Genomic DNA, 13,398 nt, shown 5'->3' on the forward strand with positions numbered 1-13,398 from the left:
GGAGAGGAGTGACAGAAGCAGAGAGGGGTTAACACGGAAAAGAAAGGAAGATGTCAAGGAGATAAGCGAGGTAATTAAAAAAAGATTGGTTTGAAGGAACTGCAGTGAATCACGAGGCTGAAAAAGACATTTCGCACTCCTGGTTATCTGAGAGTTCATAGGCAGTTCCCACCTTTTTGTAAAAGCTGCCACTGCCTTAGTAACAAAGCAGTAGGTTCTATCCTCAGGGTTATTACGTGAGTGGCTTTTTGTTTCACATTTTAGCCCTTTTCTGTCTTATAAACTCCCAAACTGCAGAGAGTGGATAGAAATATTCGAGCTTATTCGCTTAAAAGCGATTTTTGTTACTCTGTAGTAATAATTTCACATGAAACATGGATTTCATTGTGTTTCCTGCTTGTAATGTCTGTGCAGAAGGTCTGATAGAGGTTTCAGTTTTACTCCAGGGTGAATGTTTCTGGTGTTTACAACCAGTGTATACATTTCTACTGCAAAAGCAAAGCTGTAAAGCTGTGGGGTGGTCTGTCTGTCTGTCTGTCTGTCTGTCTGTCTGTCTGTCTAGACAGACATTAAATTATTTCTTCAATCATACCTACAGTCATGATGCGCTTTCAAACACTTCCTTGAGCCTGTTAAGAGTCTGCAGCTACTGTTATATGCAAATTCTCCCTGTATTTTTAGGTATTCCAACTATATATATATATATATATATATATATATATATATATATATATATATATATATATATATATATATATATATATATATATATATATATATATATATATATAGAGAGAGAGAGAGAGAGAGAGAGAGAGAGAGAGAGAGAGAGAGAGAGAGAGAGAGAGAGAGAGAGAGAGAGACATCACATTCCCACAACTTTATGTGCTCAAGCAAGTCTCCTGCAGTTATTTAGTCAGTTTGTGGACAGAATTTGCATAATCATACATATTCAGATTTTTATTTCTTACACATACGGTATTATTTTGAGAAATGGGACGTGGGAAATAGTGATATTTCATGTTAGGATTTTGGTGTCTTTTGTAAAAGTCAAGTGGTCAGCCACATCATCATGAATCGTTGAATGTACACTGAAAAAAATAATATTCTCTTTATAGAAGCACAATCTGTAAGATGGTAGCAGGGGAAGTTTTCAAAGTTGAGCTGTTAGAAGTTAAAATAGAATGAAAGAAGGGTAGAAGTTAAAATAGAATGAAAGAAGGGTAAGAATCTGACTGACTTTGAGAGCAGCTACAGTGCTGTCTAGAGGAGGGAGTCGTAACACTTTCTGCAGCTGCTGTAGAATTTTCTCAGTTTGCAGAGCTCAAGATCATGCAGACCTGTATTAATAAACCATAGGCATATACAAAGATAGATAAATTCATAGGTAGCCCTGGTAAAGATTTGTAAAATGTGTAAATGTGTTTGAGATTATTGATGTCAGAATTATTAGCACCCTGGCTGTTAATACATTTCTCACCCCCTCTAACCAACAGGGCAGCTCTTACTGTTTTCTTCCTGGTTGGAGAAATGGGGAATATGAATTGAGATTGATCTGTTAGATGCTGCAAAAGACTTCGGCAACTTCCAGCAAGGAGAACAACATCAGGCATAAAACCAGAGCTACAATAGAAGCGTTTGGATCAAAGCATGTTCATATTTTAGACTTTTGTTTTATTAGGTCGCTGAAGGGCATTTTGTTGCCAAATCACAAGGAATTACAAAACAATTGACAAGACAGGAAGATAGCAGGCAACTTCACTAAGATAAAAAGAGATCAATCTTATACATACCTTAAGAAAGTAAATAAGTAATCAACTAGAACTAAAACTGAAGGCAAAACACAGCAGTTTGATAGCAACTTTAAATTAGACCATTTATTGCTACAATTTCTTTAAAAAGCCAGTGACTGTAGGAATAAAAGAGATTTTCAGCTTGGTTGGGAATATTTCCTAACTGGAGGGAGGGGCTTAAACTGTGTGTGTCAGGGCTGATGGGGTCCACCAACAGTTTTGTGTTAGAATGGCCCAGACAAAGTAGCCTCGTGAGACCATCCTGATCTCGCGAGGTTTCAAGGTTTCACTCGCAGATCAGTCTGGCTACTCTCCGTTGAAGAAAATTTGGAGCCGTTCACCAAACGAACGTCCAATCAGCGTTGGCTTTGAGGCGGGTTGAGGTGTGACGCAACGGGAAGCGCGTCAGTTCAGTCTAAACAACATGGCGGTTTCAGCCGATGAAACTAGCGTTAGCGTGGCTATCGAGCAAGTTTTATCGGAATTACAGAGTATTTCTTTGCTGAGCTAACGAGCCTTTACCTGCAGCAGCAAGAGTAGCTTGGCTTGTGGTTGTGTTTTCGTCGTCGCTCTGTTACGAGCGACGACGAATCTGATTGGTTCATTTGGCCCGTCTATCACCAACATAGGCCAATCAGCTAACCAGTATTTTCGCCCCTTCCCAAAGTTACTTCAACGGAAGGTTTCCAGATGGATATGCGGAGCAAATCTATCTGGCGGAGTCAGGTAACAGACAAAGTCCTAAATCCTGTTGAGAAACTGTGGTAGCACTTCTCACTTGCTATTTTGCAAAGAGGAAGGTGCAAAAATTGTTATCCTCTAGATCAGCAAACCTGATAGAAGTCCCAGAAAGGACTTGATTACAACAAATGTTAGTGCAACAAAGCATTGACTCCTGGGGGTGAATAAAAATGCATCCCACAGTGTTAGATTTTTCTTTTCTTTTTCTTCTATAAGTATACCCTTCATTTATTTTGTTGTGCCAGATCAAATTTAAACTGAATACATAAAGGATTTTGAGTCTGAAGCTTCAGAATGCAAAATTGTTTCACTGCTGAGAAATACTAAGTACCGTGTCTGAAATAGAGAAACCAGGAGTGACAGCACAACCCATTCGGTAATGTTTTGCATGAAATCCAAGGGACTTACTATTCGACGGGAGGTCACAGTGACATAAACTAGCTACATAAAAATGGCTGTTCCCTCCTAAACAATACTAAGGCCTTCCACATGGCAAAATAGTTTGAGAATGCTTTGGGTATCAAGTTATTTTAGGCACATGGGAGTAAAAGAACCTGCTAAATGAAACAAGACTGGGAACAGACCTCACAATCTGAGATAATAAACAATAACTAGATCAAAGAATAACCACTGTAGCGCAAATGCACTAACCAAAGCCAAAAAAAAGTAATTAGCAGTGTGTTTTCCAGGAGGGAGTTCCTTTGTCTTGCTATTACAAAAGTAAAGGAATATTATAATGTCAGAATCAGGGTTCACTCATCAATTTGTCCACAGTAAATGGCAGGGACGTGACCTAGAGTTTTCTACAGCTCAGGGCATGACACTGTGATGCTGGATGCATAACAAAATCAGAAATGAGACAAAATGCCCTGAACCATCAGGGAGAGCACAGTCTTAGCATTAGATGCAGAGAAAAAAAAAAGGTACATAAACCTGATTTCTGACTTTAGGCTGAAACTATAGAAATACATTTTCTTTTTTTCCCCTCAGCTGAGCAAAAGGTCATTAACACTGTGGTGTAAAGTGGAGACGGCAAGACACATACAGCAGAACAGCAGCTATTTTAATCAAAATGTTAAAAATGTGAATCATTACTGTCTGCTTTGTTTTTAGAGAAGGAAAAACCGTGAAGATGTCACTCCCTGAAGTGAATCTTGGTGAACCTTTACGCTGACAATGCAGCAAATAGGTTTGCCTCTTTAAAGTCGACCTTTCCAGGTAATAGTTTAAACATTAGTCTTCATACTTCAACCCCACGTCGTGGAACAAGCGCACCGCCAAAAATCTAATGCAAGATTAATCACGCTCTAAACACAGTCAACAGGCTGTGAAATGAGAACGGTGCGCGGGCAGTAATTTTAGATTAGAAGATCAAATACGAATCAGGCCCCTTCTAACCCTGTACCTATTTGAGCCATGAATTAGGCAACATTTTCATGCAGGCTCGACGTCGACAACTGCATCAATGCTGATAAAAATGTAAAAAGAAATTGTCCCGGAGACACTTTTCTGTGTGCCTGAGGACGTCCCCATTGTACGGTGATGCAAATCCAATTACATGTTTTGAATTTGCAGCAGATTGCTCCGCTGGCTCATAAATAACCACGTAGATAAGCAGAGGCTGAAAAGCAATTAACAATGTTTTCTGTGGGCCCAACAAATGAGCGGTAAGTAGACGGCTCTTATCAGCGTTATCATGTCACTGAGCCGTTTTTGCGTGTTATGCTGTGAAACTTTAGTGAGAAATTTGTGGCATTGCTCTGAGATTGTAAAACTATTAAATTCAATCAGTTGTTCCAAATACCTACTTGAATGTTTATTTATTTCTTCATTTACTTTATCAAACCAGGTTAGTGCCATTGAAAACGTAGATCTCTTTTGCAAATAAGGTTCAGGCAGGGCAGCAACATTACAGTTCAATTAATTAATTACAATAATCACAAAACAACTGTTACGTTACAAGGCAAACATGAAGTCCAATTTACAGGTGAATACGAGTGCAAAAACCACAGTGTGTCATGGCTCTCACTTTCTAACGATATACACTATCCAACATGTGAAGACTATGAGCAGATGGATATCAGATGCAGTCATGGACAAAATTGTTGGTACCGCTCTGTTAATGAAAGAAAAACTCACAATGGTCACTGAAAAAACTTGAAAGTGACAAAAGTAGTAATAAATAAAAATTGACAGAAAATGAATCTATGAAAATCTGACATTGCATTTGAACTGTGGTTCAACAGGGGGCGACTGTGGCTTGATGGGTTGAGTAGTCGTCTTGCGATCGGAAGATTATGGGTTTGATTCCAGCTTCCCCTTGTCGCATGTTGACGTGCCCCTGGGCAAGGCACTTAAACCCAGAGTTGCATACCTAGTAATGTGTGTATGAATGTGTTCGTGTTAGTGAGTGCAATTGGGTGGATGTGGCCTAGTGTACAGTGCTTTAAATCGTCAGTATGACTGGGAAAGCGCTATATAAGTTCACTCTATTGTTTTTAGAATCATTTATTAAAAAAAAGTAACTAATGAAACAGACCTGGATAAAAATGATTGTACCCCTAGAAAAAACTGAAAATAAGTTGACCATAGGGACATGGTAAACCGAGGTGTGTCCTCTAATTAGCATTACGGATTTCTTCAAGCTTGTAACCAGTCAGTCTGTCTATTTAAAGGGTTACAAGTAGTTACTATGCTGTTTACTGACGTGATGTGAACCATACTGAACATGGCTCAGCGGAAGCAAAGGAGAGATTTATCTCAGAAGATTAGAAGGAAAATTATAGACAAGTATGTTAACCTTACAGTTGGTAATCTTGTTCAGAATTTTTTTTTTTTTTTTGTACTGGGTGAATTGGTCCTTCCATCCCAAGAACTGTCAATACATTATGTATTCAGAAAAGGGAACACAAAATAATTAAACCTCGGCGAGAGCCACAGGCCTGTAAAAACTGACCAATCTCTGCCATTCAGGGGATTGGTCCTGCCCACGCCGTGCACAATGGTGTTATTTTCCACCCGGTGGCTGTGCATGTGCACTTCTAGTGTTTATGTATCCGGTTTGTTTCAGTTAGCATTGCTGTTAGCCATTTATTGTAGCGCTGCTGCTCTCACCATATACTGTCCTACAAGTTTATGAGAAGAAGAAGAAGGCCTCAGAAGAAATAATTAAGACCAGAGATTTTTCCATGCAATCCCCCTGAGGAGGGAAAGGACAGGTAAGGTGGTCTTGTGCATGTGCAGTTATTCAAAGAGAAAGAGAAAAAAAAACGCTGACTCTACCTTTAAAGGTAAAGGCTATAAGACCATGTCCAACCAATTTTGTGTTCCTGCTACTACAGCAGCACATAATTATTCAGACATTTAAGGCCCACGGGACTGTAGCCAACCGCCCTGGACATGGTTGCAGGAGGAAAATGGATGAACAATTGAAAAGAAAGATAACAAAACTGGTAACCAAAGAGCCTCAGAACAAACTCCAAATAAATCAAAGGTGAACTCCAAGGTTAAGGTACATCAGTATCAGGTTCTATTATCCATCACTGTTTGAGCCAAAGTCGACTTCATGGGAGACACCTCTATTGGAAGCAAATCATAAAAAAGCAAGACTGAGATTTGCCACAATGGATAATGTAAACCCATAATGCATCTGGGAGAATGTTCTTTGGACAGATGAGACAAAACTGGAGCTTTTTCAGAAGGCAAATCAGCTCCATGTTCACAGACAAAAATAAATAAATAAAGTGCACCTAGAAAAAAAACCACGGTCCCCACTGTGATACATGGAGGAGGTTCGGCTATGTTCTGGGGCTGCTGTGTTGCATCTGGCACTGGGTGTCTCAGATCTGTGCAGCATTCAATGAAATCGCAAGACTATCAAGGCATTTTGGAGAGAAATGTGCTGCCTAGTGTCAGAATACTTGGTCTCACTTGCAGGTCATGGGTCTTCCAACAGCATAATGACCCAGAAGAAAAAGCTAAAGCCACCCAAGAGCGACTATACAACTATTCTAAAGTGGCCTCCTATGAGCCCTGATCTAAATCCTGATAAACATCTATAGAAGGAGATGAAAAATGCTCTCTGGAGAAGGCACCCTTCAAAACTGAGACAACTGCAGCAGTTTGCTCATGAGGAGTGGTCCAATATACCTGCAGACAGAGGTCCCATTGACAGTTAAAGAAATTGTTTGACTTCAGCGTTTGCCTCAAACGATTATGGAGAAAAAAATATAGATTAAGTCACTGGTGCCATCAATTTTGTCCGGACCTGTTTAGTTAGTTTATTTTTTAATGATTCTGTTTACCCACAATTCAAAAGCAATGTCTGATTTTCATTGGTTCATTTTCAGTACATTTTTATGCATTTTCACTTTTGTCAGTTTCAAGTTATTTCAAGGCAAGGCAAATTTATTTATATAGCACATATCAGTACAAAGACAATGCAAAGTGCTTTACATGATTAAAATATAGGAAAATAAAACTGAATAAAAGCAAGTTGGAATAAAATGTAGAAACAAAATAAAACATAGAAAAAAAGAAACTGAAAGCAAATATTAAAAACAGTTGGACTACAAAGTTGAAATAATGATGTCTCTGTAAAACAGTTTAACTAGAAAAGTCAAAGGCAATCCTAAACAAATCATGTGTTCTTAATCCTGATTTAAAAGAACTCAGGCTTTCCACGCTTTTACAGTTCTCTGGAAGTTTGTTCCAGATAAGTGGAGCATAAGAGCTAAATGCTGCTTCTCCATGTTTGGTTCTGGTTCTGGTTATGCAGAGTAGGCTGGAGCCAGAAGACCTTAGTGGTCAGGATGGTTGATACACTGATAACAAGTCTGTGATGTATTTAGGTGCTAAGCCATTCAGGGATTTAAAGACTAAGAAGTATTTTAAAGTCTTTTCTCTGAGATACAGGGAGCCAGTGTAAGGACTTTAGAACTGAGGTGATATGCTCTACTTTCTTAGTCTTAGTGAGGATGACAGAACCAGGAAGTAAACATGGGCTACACTCTGAACTGAAGTAGTTCTGGACCATACCTCTAGGTTTGAAAGGAGAAAAATTTGACTAAGACACTGCTGATGGAGAGGACCGGTTGTTTATAGAGAATGTTACTTCCATCCCAGGTGACAAATCAGAATGATTTTGATTGATTTTACAGTAAACATCTTACTTATAGCTCCAAAGGAAATTTTCATCAAATGAAAATTATAAATATATACAAGTAAACACCAATTGTACTTGATCAGCATTCGAAGTGACATTTTCTTTCTAGACAGGGACAACCTTGATTTTTTTCTTGTAAGAAATAAGTATTCCTCACTGTTTTTTGTTTGTTTTTTTATCATTTGTAGGTGACAGGACCATTCTTGTACTCTGTCAAAGCCGTGTTGGAGACACTGACAGTAGATCAATAAATTAAGGTGCCATCAACATAGAAGAGAAAAACTTACTACGATAGGTTCTGCCCTAATTTAGTTATAAATAGATAAAACTACAGGTGGGCAAGATTTTACCCTTGTGGAACGCCATTCAATTCAATTCAATTTCAATTCAATTTTATTTATATAGCGCCAAATCATGAAACATGTCATCTCAAGGCACTTTACAAAATCAAGTTCAATCATATTATACAGATTGGGTCAGATTATACAGATTGGTCAAATTCATTAAAATCAGTTGACCAACAGTACCCTTAAAACTGTAATTAAAGTAACTTTTTTGACAATAGAGGACATTTTATGACATTTCGTGGCTTTACGGATATCCAAAGGCATCGATTCTAGTATATTGATGTTTATTTTCTTTATTCCTTTTGCCACAGCTGTTCTTTTCCTGCTCATCCTCAGTCTCTGCTCCCTTTTTCATATAATGCTCCGCTCTGCCGAACTGCCCAATCCAATTTGGTAGCTCTTTTATTAAATATCTTGTCATCCACTTCCCAGCTCCTCTCCCTGTCAGCCCTCACCTGGATGTGCTGTTGGCAACTGGCTTTATCATTGATTAATACGATTTTAAGTAAAGCCGGGTCAAAATCTGCCCCGGCCTTGCTTTTTCCAAGAAACATTCACCTATGTCTTACTGTCGTTGTTCCCATTTCCCTCTATTTATATGCCTTGTTCTATACCCGTTCACCTGATCCTCCAAGCAAAACACTTGGTCTGAACGCTCCCCTGCCAGGCTCTAATTGGTGATCAAGATGTGCACGGGAAAGGAGACAGAGGAGCCTTTGGCCCATTTCTGTTCCCTCATCACATTCACAGGGCCACAGTCACATCTGCGTAACCATGGCAATGCTGATAAGGTGACTCATGACTATTCATCAATAGCACCGTCTGATTGGACAGCCCCCGGGAGCCTTGAGAAGCGTATTCATCAGCGCAGGCTGCGTCCCCGCTCTACCTTAATGTCCCCCTTGGAAAGGTGAGGAAGCCTCTCCGCTGCTTTCTGTTTGTTTTTCACAATCACCTCTTGTCTTAATCGCTTCCTCTACCTTTCCTCCTGCCTCTCTAATTAGCTGTCCCACCCATTCTCTCCCACTGGTGGGAGATCGGGTCTCACAGCTCCAACCCAATGACCTGCATGCTTCGCTCTGATGAGGTCACAAATCACATCCACGCTTGACATGAGCTATTACTTTCTCAGCTAAATGAACCATTCATCACTACTGTTATTTCACAGAGAAGATGAAGGGTAAATTTTAGAGATATTCAATCACTTCTCCCCTGGACATTGTCTTTCGCAACATTCTGTTCTAAAGCCCCTTCTGAGAGGCACAATGTGAATCATCATGCGATTTTCTTGGCTCCGTTGGAGCTGTTTTTATTTCTTTTTAAAGGTCATTTGCTCTTGTCTCCAACAGTTTTTGCAGCAACCTTTTAGGTTTGTGCAGTCTGTTCTCTGTTCTGCCAACAGCATCATCTGTTTTTGTTGTAGCACAATGTTATGAATCAGTTTGAGCAAGTCTTGGAGGCAACCTTGTCATTTGGTTTATTTATTTATTTTTTTACCATTGACCATTGCCTTTCTTCTTTTGCAGGCAGGAGATTTGGAGAAATTATTGTCTATTCTATGTTTTTGAAGTTTACAATTAACACCTACAGTTCTGGTCAGATGTCTACGTGCAGCATGGACACAGACCTTCCATTCATTTTGGGCTCTTAATGGTACATTACAAATGTTCTTAATTGTACAACATAAAACGTCGGTGATTGGCATATAAACTAATTACATTTGCACAAGTTTTGCACAAGAATTGTTTGTGGATTCTTTTATAAGCAATAGAAGTAAAAAAAAAAAAAATACACTCACAGGCTGAGACCGCCATTTATAAGTCGTTTATATTTAGGTTTTTTTTGTTTTATCTTGACCACTTATTTTTAAAACATTTGTCTTCTTTACTCCTCTTGGCAGAATTGGTAGAATTATTTTTCAGCTTGGTTGGTTTCCTGGTGTGGAACCAGTTTTTAACATGGTCCTCAAATTTAAAAAAAGAATTTGAGTCAAGGTCTATAAAAGATAATTCACTACGTTTTATGTAACCATTCTTCATCAATTTCAAAACTATTGATTCATTAAACTGTAGACCAACTCTAAAGTATATTGGTGGCAACATCATGCTGTGAGGTATTTTCGCTGCCAAAGGGACAATCAGGACAGAGAACTCAAATCATTTAGCCGGTTGAATTTTGGGCATAATTATGTGTTCAAGCAGGACGATGATCCCAAACACACGTCCAAACTATCGTCAGAGCAGAGACAGAAGGCTAATAGGGACCTCTGCACTGCAAAAATAGAACTAAAAATAAGAAAAATCTTCTTGAAATGAGAGTATTTTTCCTTGATTTGAGCATGTAAATAAGATTATTTACCAATGGAATAAGATTTTTGCACTTAAAATAGGGACAATTCATCTCCATCCTCTTATTTCAAGTGCTGTATATCTAATTATCTTATTTTAGGGGTAAAAATACTCATTCCATTGGCAGATAATCTTATTTACCTGCTCAAATCAAAGGCAAATACATACATTTCAGGAAAATTCTATTTATTTTTAGTACTCTTTTTGCAGTGTGTATATATTTCATCCTATATGTATAAATTATATAATGCTGCCTGTCAATCAATCTTGGAGGTTCGTCCAAGAGGTGATCACAATTTGTCCCAAAGTAAAATGCCCCTTACATGAGGGAGCTGTAGACCCTTTTGCTCCAACAACATTGCCTGGATTTTACATTTTAAACACATTGTAGTCAGAGGGATTTCAATTAAAAAAACTGTGGTAAAAGTTGGTAAATGTTGCCTGTGGGGAAAGTACAATTTAGACCCGCATTATCCCAAATGTTTAGAGGGTGACATGCAGTTTATTCCTTTCCCAAAACCTAAAAGGAGTCTGGAAACATGTAACAGATGGCTATGCGGCTGACCTGAGCAGCTGAATACATCAGTGATTGACAGGAACTACTGCACTTGTACAAAGGTAACTCAATTTTTGTTCATAATTACTTTATATGCTTAGTGGTGAAATTAAAGTTGTAATGCTTGGCACTAATTCCACTGTGTTTTATGTGTTCTGGTTGCATAGGCTGAATCTTTGTCAGCTATGATCAGTTAACAGGAGTCCACTATTTTACCACCCTTATAAAGGACAGTTCAAATAAAACCATTTCAAGACTAAAATTATTATTTATGCTGAGTAGATGTTCAACTTTAACTGGAATTGTCTTTATATTATTTCAGTACATATATACTTAAACTGTATAAAATGATAAAATCTTATTGTTACACTGAACACATAAAGATTACTAAAGTAGAAACTTGTCACGACAGAATGGGGCTGTAGGGCCGTTTTGAACTGTGACTCAGTGGGTAGAGTAGTGGTCTTGCCATTGGAAGGTTGCGGGTTTGATTCCAGCTTGCTCCTGTCACATGTCCTTAAGTGTCCTACCGATATGCGTATTGGTGTATGAATTTGTGCACATCAGTAAGTGCAACTGGGTGAATGTGTCTAAGTTGTAATGCACCTTGAGTAGTCAATATGACAAGAAATGTGCTATAAAAATTCAATCCATTTAAATATGAGACATATTGAAATATAAAGCCAGTGCCAACAGGCAGTAGCTCTTTAGAAATCAGAAACTTTAATTATGCTTAATGCTGCCTTTTTTGTAAGACATAATTCATTATCCTAATGCCTCTCAGACATCAGTTCAGACCTGCATTTGGACTTGAACTCAAGGTCAGGAGGATGACTGGATGTCTTATCCCTGCCTGTTAGGATTAGTCTGATAGTGATTGCTGCTGCTATATCTGTTCTCCATCTCTCTACTCTTATCTGTGTTGTTTTTGTGAGGATATGCAGGAAACCTGCCTCTTCCATCCAGATGGATAGAGGTGGGTGATGGACAGCTTGCACACAACTCTGACAACATCTAGTGAGAGACAGAGCAGTGAGGCTGTTGTGGGGGATGGGAGGACATGCCAAAGAGAATGAAAATACCAGCTTTGCACTTCTGTTGGATGTTTGTAAATTCAAATAAAATAAATAAAAGATGAAATCACTGTAATTACAATTTTTTTTGTATGTTGTGATCAAGCAACCGTTTCACAGAATTGCATTTGTTTACTTTTATTGATGTTTCCTCAGAAACAATGTTTTAAATCATTAGAGTGTGAACACACAGAGGATTTGCTGCTTTACTGGGATTTGAAAAAAGAAGTTGCTCAATAGCACCTTTTGTTCACAACAGCATCATGGAACAACGTGATCAAAGTTAAGACAATTTCTCTTTTTTACAGTTGAAGCCAGTTGCATAACCCTCAGTTATTCCAGATTCCACAAAATGGTTATCCTGGATTCACAACTTTAGAAGTAAAGCGCTTGAATCAATATCCAGTTAAAATTTTCAACAAATTAAAATTGATTCCTGTTTCTACTAAATCCTATATAAAGGGGACATGCAAAATCCACTTTTTTAACCCTTGAATATGTTTTGTTGTATACTTGGGAATGTCCAGGAATGCAGTAGTCTGTCCAGGTGTTGCAGAGATAGATATATATTCTTTTTTGGGTCATATTCTTTAACCCTTTCAGTTTTGTCTGTTTTCTATTACATGTTTTGAACCATTACTTTACAATATTTGCTGCTGAACTGCTAAACAAGGTCATGGACTTCTGGCTTACCAATTTAATAAATCTTCCATATTTAAATCCAATTCACAATAAACTTCAGTACTGCATGTCTGTAATCTGAGATTTTTGACATTAGGACAGATATACGTAAAAATGATACTTTTCTTGTTTGAAATCAGCTTAGGATAGCATCAGTTTTATGTTAAGTGCAATATCAGTGGAATAAAATCTGCCAGGACACAATGAGCATCATCAGACTTTTGTAACTGGAGGTGCAGGCTGGTCTACAATGACTGTGCTGCACTCCTGTCAAAACATCTGTTTAAAAACTTTAAAATACACGTGCTTTGTTTTAAACAACAGCATGGTACCACACTAACAAATTTACTTATCTTCTCTAATGGTATGTTCACACCAAACGCGAACATGCTGAATTTTTCGCATTAAGCAGTGGTGGCTTGACGTTTTGCCTCTCACAAACAAGCTACGCTGACAACGCAGCCAATTTTCCGTCAGCTCGCTTCACTGCGTCATCAAATAGGAAGAGCATCTATCCGCTTGCAGATTCTTCCTGTCATTCCAACTCACCGTGGCGGACATGGATATTACCGAGTGAGAGCCGAATAACGTGGTCAGCGCCCCTGGGTCCACCAGACCCTCCAGAGAGGCACCCGGTTCGAAGAGTACCACCACCTGTAGCTGCGTCTGGAAGACGGTCGCTTCCAGTGGTCTTG

At 38.6% G+C, this 13,398-nt stretch overlaps 1 protein-coding gene across 1 annotated transcript in view; it reads right to left on the reverse strand.

Annotated features, from left to right (window-relative positions):
- Positions 1–13,398, reverse strand: part of pde4d (phosphodiesterase 4D, cAMP-specific) — a 271,210-nt gene that overhangs the window by 220,787 nt on the left and 37,025 nt on the right. The window lies entirely within an intron of this gene.

The sequence above is a fragment of the Fundulus heteroclitus genome, chromosome 12 (genome assembly GCF_011125445.2).
Source record: "Fundulus heteroclitus isolate FHET01 chromosome 12, MU-UCD_Fhet_4.1, whole genome shotgun sequence".
NCBI lineage: Eukaryota > Metazoa > Chordata > Actinopteri > Cyprinodontiformes > Fundulidae > Fundulus > Fundulus heteroclitus.